The sequence below is a fragment of the Nymphaea colorata genome, chromosome 6 (assembly GCF_008831285.2).
Source record: "Nymphaea colorata isolate Beijing-Zhang1983 chromosome 6, ASM883128v2, whole genome shotgun sequence".
NCBI classification, from domain to species: Eukaryota; Viridiplantae; Streptophyta; class Magnoliopsida; order Nymphaeales; family Nymphaeaceae; genus Nymphaea; species Nymphaea colorata.
This window is the reverse complement of record NC_045143.1, coordinates 8,375,838-8,383,112: the sequence shown is the minus strand read 5'-3', so window position 1 is coordinate 8,383,112 and position 7,275 is coordinate 8,375,838. Positions and strand designations below refer to the sequence as shown.

At 36.8% G+C, this 7,275-nt stretch overlaps 1 long non-coding RNA gene across 1 annotated transcript; it reads left to right on the top strand.

Annotated features, from left to right (window-relative positions):
* Window positions 1-1,513: 1,513 nt before the first annotated feature.
* Window positions 1,514-2,383, top strand: LOC126410172 (uncharacterized). Its single transcript, XR_007573697.1, has 2 exons — window positions 1,514-1,776; window positions 1,958-2,383. It is a non-coding gene; the product is annotated as an uncharacterized LOC126410172 (long non-coding RNA).
* Window positions 2,384-7,275: the final 4,892 nt, after the last annotated feature.

Sequence of the window (7,275 nt, the reverse complement as noted above, 5' to 3'; positions counted from 1 at the left end):
TCCTCAATACTTTTAAGGTTAAATCTAGTTTAGATAATTTCAGATCCTGCCCGAAAACTAAGTCTTATGTGTATTTCAAAATGGCCCTTACATGTCTCGACGCAAATGCAGTCCCGACATGCCACTAGGGATGTCAACGGATCAAATTCGAATCGGATATATCTTTAATCATATCCATTTTTTCGGATATTCACATATTTGGATTCAAATTCGCATTCGAATTCAAATAAAGAAAAACCATATCCGAATTTGATTTTTTATATTCATATCCAAATCCGAATCTGAATTTTGAACAATTTTCAAAATTTAATAGCATTAGATACAAGATGTTTGTCTAAAAGTGAATTTAATCTGAATCCGAATCCGAATTTGATCGGATGCCATTTATTATATCTGAATCTGATCGGGTTTCTTAATCAAATACTTTTTTCTTTCATATCCAATTTTTTTGGATTGAATCGGACGAATATCCCACTCAAATCGAATTTACATGCCGCTGGATGCCGTCAATGCTCCTAAACCAACAAATTTTTTTTTTATTTTTTTTAACACTTTTTTTTCTCTCCACATACTCTCTCCACCTCCTTTCAACAATTTTTTTAACACCTTTTGTTTTTGTCCAGACTCTCTCCCCCTACTGTCCTCCTACAAAAAAAAGAAGAAGAGTGAAGTGACACGGTGTCGGGTTGTTTTTCTAAAGGCGTTGTACTGATGTTTCTAAAGAAAGAGAGCCAACGATAGCTTTCTTCAATAATGGTATTTATTTTAAAACAGGATGCGTCGCATCATATTTTTTTAAAAGATTTTATTTATTTGGACAAAATAGCTTTATATAAAAAGGTTGTGTAAACATTCAAAAATATTGTAAAATAAAACTATGAAATAATTAATGAACTATATAATCGATAATATATCTACGTGTGGCAAACGTTGGAAATTACTCGCTGGTTCCCCTACCATTGAATTTGTACATGGTAAAGATGGGTGGTTCAAGTCAGTCAGCCCAACTTCCTCAAACTGGCCCATCTGTGTTCAGACATAGACATCTGCGAATGAGAGAACTCGTAATAAAGTAGACAATTATATGTAAGGACATCCAGGCAATGTCGCATTTGTCCAAAGGAGGTGCGGCCGGCGTTGCCATCAAAAAAGTATTCAATGAGGCAAAACGAGACTGACTCGAGCTCATGGTGAGCCCGTGCTCGAGCCAAGTTCGGGCTGGCTTCGCCGTAAGCAACGGGCTTTGGAAGATGAAACTGTCCACTTTCAGTTTATTAATGGAAAGAGAGTAATTGTAGAAACCTGCATGTGGGGTTAAATATTTGCCCTCTATGCAACACTTGTACTAGGGAGTTGGGATATTTTAAAAATTGTTTAAAAAAAAAGTTTTTTTAGTTTTTACTTTTATCGGTATTTTTTTGTTCTCATAAAAAAGTTTTTTTTTTTTTTTTTAATTAACCAGAAGCGTTTTCGTCATGTGGGGCACAGCACCAGGAGACCTGAGGGTACCCTTGACTCGAGCTCCATTCCACCTGAAGAAATTCATTTTAAATAGCTGCACCCACCTCTTCTTCTTCCTCACACTACGTTTCTTTCTCCCCTGTGGACTATGTGCGCGGGGTGATGGGTCTTTGTTTTAGCTGGTGTCACTGTACTTCCATCAGATGTCTCTGGTGTGGCTTGCAAGGCTCTTCTCCATTTTGGTGCGAGATTTTGCAGGGCTTGCTGCAGTTCTTTTCTGGTTTTCATCCGGTACTGTTGCAGGTTCATGGTCTGGTCTGTATCTGCTTTAACTTTTGTGGCCGTTGTTTTTCCTATTTTTCTGGTTCTTCCCGTCGTTCCCGTCGCCCTTTCTATCGGTGGATAAGCCAGTTGTACATCCTCTAATTTCTCTATCTCTCGCCTGGTTCTTCCGCCTCTTTTTTTTTTAAGTAATCTCTCTCTCTGCACATCCCAGTGGAAAGGCCACCAGTGACAGCAGACAAAAAGACTATGGCATATCATACGCATGGTCCTGTGCACGCTGAGGAAATACCACTGCAAACAGAAGATCCTGCTCGACCACCGCCTCATGATCACGAGAGGTAAACTTGCCTCATGATCACGAGAGGTAAACTTGCCGGAAAAGCTGTCAGCGACCTTATGTTCTACCGGCGTTTGCCATGCCCCCTCTCACTCGCGAACCTACATATGTCGCCTACACCAAGCCTCAAGATTGTTCTTTATTCGTATAAATAAATGTAATATTATAATTATGTACTTGTTTATATATGTGTGTGTGTGTGACCTTAGAAAATGAGAATCTTTAAAACAATAGCCTTTTTGTATCTTTTTCTTTCATTTTAAGGTGGATAAAAAATCTAAGAGTGCCATTTATTGTGGATGTCTTTTGTTAAAATAAGGATTCAAGAGTGAACCATGTAAAATATATTTCTATTGACGTAACCTACAATGGAGAGCAAAGGAATCTTTACATATCTTGACCAGTTACAACACTTGCAAGAAATACTTTATAATTCTCAATTTTAAATGTAAAATCCTTAAGTTACACCAGAATCTTTTATCTCTAACCTTGGTGATTTTTGGCAATTCTCAAATATTGCCTTAACACGCCCCCAATCTGATGGTACTATCATGCACAGTCAAATTGGTTCAAATGGTGCTGCTCTAAGGGATTTGGTGAGTCCATCGGCCAACTACTCATTTGAGCGAATAAACTGAATAGATATACAGTTGATGTCACGGGGATTCGAAACCAACTCCTGCCCCAACTATTGCACCAACCTTGTTGGAGGTAGTGACAAGGTTCTTAGAGACTTTTGATTGTAAAAACATTTTTTTTTCTTTCAAGAAACATGGTGGTCATGTTTGACGCGATAAATAAATCACAAGGTGCAGTTTTATCTTTTCATATTGGTAGCATCAACAGCTTTTGGTTGTTACCCAAGAGTCATACCCAAAGGTGCTTTTGCCGGGTGTTGTTTCACTCGGCTTTAGTTGAAGCCCTAAACGGCCAAAACTAGAAAGTCAATTTGCTCTCCATTCGAATTATGATTTCCTTACAAAACAAATCATGTTCAATAAGGATTACTTTATTCACAACATGGGCTAAAAGGTGACTTTTTTTTCAACTGCGAAGAAAGTGACAAGGGGAACGGAAATTTAAACAAGAATCTTTTAAACATGTCTTCAGTGATTTGATTTTAAAATGACGAAAGATGAGAATGAAAGGAATAAGAAGGATCCACCTTAGCTATCGAATGAAGTTAATTTCATCATATAATTCCATGTGTTTGTTTTTGAGGCAGGTGTGGGGTAAATGTGGACGAAGTTTAAGCACAAAATACTTACCTATATTAAGGGAAATAAATGTTGAAGAAGCAGGGGTGGAGGCAAGTGTGGGGGTACATGTGGGCAATTGCCCACATAGACCCCAAAAAACTTCTTGCTTTTATGTTGATATTTTTTAGCAATTTTTATCATTTACGTTTTGGTATGCCTTAAAAATTTTAATTTTTGTACATAAAATCTCCCCTCAGTCAGAAATTTCTGGTTCCACCCATGTGAAGAAATATATTTTTATATGTTTTTGACATATTCGATCAAGTTCAGCTTGCTTGTGCTCATGCGATCATCATGTTATGAAAATAAGAAGTTTCCCGATAAGGTGCGATCGAATAAATTCCAAATGTGAATTATGAAAAGCTGGCCGAAAGCTGCTCTGCTAATATCAAACAGCCACGATCAAATAAACGAAATAACAAAATAAAATATGGACACATACTTTCGTCCAGTGAGAAGTTCTTAGACATGACTTCATATCATCTTCGGTCACCTAATAGTTTGAAGCAAAATATTGTTTTTGTGGCATGTTTTTGATGCGCTTGATTCACTTGCAAAAGGCTGAACCACTAAAACTAGGCATGTTCATTGGCGACTATTAATTACTCAATTATGAATTGATATTGAAAAGATTTCAGAAAGTTTGTTGTTTGAATCGGAATTTCGTATAAGTTTGAAAACCATAAGAGTGCGTTCAAGCAATTGAAAATCATGTCCTAGTGATGGAATTTATTTGCCAAACTACATGAACTCTACTTTGTTTAGCAAGTCCACATCTGTGATGTATACCCAGATTCTTACAACTATCAACTGCCTATAATATTGAACTACTGATAGGGTTGCTCAGGTTGTTGGGACGCAGATGGATTGCGACATGCCCGATCTTGTGCATGTGATCCAAAGGTAGGATTGAACTTCTCAAACTAGATCCAAATCCGGACCAGATCTAAAGTTATACTGATGCTAGTAACATTAGAATAACATCATAGATAGTTTCACATATAATATAATACGAATCATCATTAGATCGGTAATAAAAACACAAATTTCTCCAAGCACAACAAGTTGATGAGGCATCTATCAGGTGGTGTTTAGGGATCACAAGAGAGAGTAGATTGAGAAAACTAATTGATCTAAAACATGATGTTAAATTGTTTTGATTTAAAAGGCACATACTTTAGTGACAAAGTTCCGTGTCTTTGTGGCATTATATATTAACAGTTGGTCTAATTAGCGTGAGACAAAAGAGACCTCCCTTCCCTTGCCTCGAGGGTTGAGGGTTGCTCAAGCACCTCGGTGGACCTATGTACATCCTTCAACTCTGAGTGTTTTACATTCCACCATTTGTAAAGGGGTAGCGTTCACATGAACCAAACTGATGGTCGAGCTCTCACCTGTCTGTCAGCCCGATCAGCTATGCTACACTCCTCAGGGCTAATAGATATAGTACTGAATTAGGTGTACATGCTTAGGTGTACATGCTATTTTGAACCCACAACAGCGCTTGATCATGTTTTTGTCCGGTCTACCTATGTCATATGGCTGCTAATGTATATGACTGTTGCTTCAATTTTGAATCCCTTTAGTAATTTCAGGCAAAAATATAAATTGTCATCAACACAAATATAGGAGAACCACATGGCAGAGAGCAGAAAGATGGCAAATGTGCTCTCAAAGAGAGAGAGGAAAATAACATTAACACAAGTCCAACAAAATGTTGAACCTGAAAAAGAGATTACATCTATAAGTCGGCTCTTAATTTTTGTAAGAAGTTAAATATACTATCGTTTCCCCCATAAGTTACAAGAAATTAACTGGAGATCGTACAAAATGGAAGATGCCATGCGCAAAATTGAGACAACCTCATTCCCATAAATAATATCATTCATGGAGTTCCAAATGACCCACCAAAAGGTAAACAAGAGAGAGAGAGAAAGAGAGAGTATACCCACTAGTATCGTTTCAAGTTCATCATTGATTTAGAAGCAATTAATGGCACATCCACTGTTCCTTCATTATTGTAATTGATAAATCCATTTCGGTCAATTTTGCATCTTTAAGAGTTATTCATTGTTGAGTTCGTTACTTGAACCAGTGCAAGAGATAGCTTACCATAGTTGAGCACCTAATTAGAAAATGAGTTCCTAGATGTAGATTGATTTCTTGTAGTTGCTAATGAAAGGAAGGTAATTCTAATCAATTGAAAATTTTAGTTCGCCTCAACAACCGGTTTGGAGAAAATGAGTACACGGGCAGATGCATTTGTGAATATAAAACTTTAAGCCAGCGGTGGATTCATTGGTCGAGTTGTTAGTTAGGATTATATCTGAAAGAAGAGAAAAAAAAAAACCTGACTCTTTAATTTATTGCCAGGATCCATTGCCAGGATCCAATGAGAAATGATTCCTCAAGCATATTTTTTGCAAACATAAAGTGGGGACCTTTGGATTTAGATAAACTAACTAAGAATAGTGACTTAACTAAAAATCTGGCTGTACATGTAATATAATTCTTACTTAAGCTTCCCAATTAAAGGACAACTATCAATCATTGCGAAATCAAGTTTAATAAATTGCAAGAGGAAGATGATGTTCACTTGATTTATTATTTTGCCGCCTTTTTATTGTACCGATTTTCTTCCTTCAGAATAATTGTTGGTCATGTTAATTTGCAACTTTTACTATTTTTTTTCTTGGGTAGTATGAAATGTTTTCGTTTGTTATGCAGTTAGCATACTTATGTACCTAAAGGTACTTTGTCTTTTTTTATTCCATTCTAGTTTTTGATGAAGAAGAAGAAATGGCTATATGATCTCCATCTCAAATATTTTATGCATATGAATAATTGATAACAATGGTTTTCTTAAACAAAATGAGCTGACAGTTGGATCATTACCACAATGCGTCAAAGATCATATGGTAGGTGGCCGGGTTAGGGGCACGCAAAAAGGCAGATCTTTAGTTCGACTTTCATTAATGTGATACTCTTCAGTTGAAAGGTGCACCGCTGTCGTCATGACACAAATGCTACTCAGGACCATAGAAGTAAAGGGAATGAGGGAGCTTTCGGGTCTTGTTAAGTGATAGGGATGAACCTCTCGCTCAATGGGATCGTTATGACAATATAAGCATACAACTATGTAATTTAATATGTAGCCATGTGTGCCGTTTACATGTTCCCCTATCCTATTAGTTATGCTAGGCTTCTAAAGGCTTTTTTAAGTAATTTGATTTTGAAATGACGAACAAGGTGGTCAATTTCTTCGACTATGTAAAGACATCAATGCCAAGAAATCTATCTATTGATATTTATAATTAATAGTGAAGATAGATATGTGATTTTATCTACCCCCTTCAAATTTATGAACAAGTTTTACTGTAAATTAACGTTTATTCATTCTTCCATTTGATTATAGATTCTAACAGCCGTCCCTGTTCAAATTAAGAAGTGGTCAAAAAGAAAATAATCAACTTGCAAGCATTTAATGGCTAGATATGGGTGCACTGTTCTTCGCATGAAACTTGTATTCTTTGTAAAAATTTAAAATCAGTGCATCTGTTACATAAATGAAGGACTTTCCAGAAAGTCCATCACAATTCATGACCCAAGAAAAGGGATAAACACCAAAAGGCAGTGATAAAGAAGGTGATCCCAAAAAATCAGGAGATAAATGAGGGAAGTTCACATCGTGAGTATTGAGAGTTACCGTCCCGCCAATGTCTATCCTCTTGCTTATAGGGCACTACATTCTTGTTTGCCAGTTGTAATGCATGCAACAGAGAGATAAGACTTGCACAACGCTCTTTCCTTTTTTTTTTTTTTTTCGAGCAAGTATTTGCATAATGGGAGGGGGAAGGGAGTGAAGAAGTTTTGCGGGCGTCATCTTCGCTCAAAAAATCATTGACACCCTTTCTTCCACTGTGGTCGGGCTTC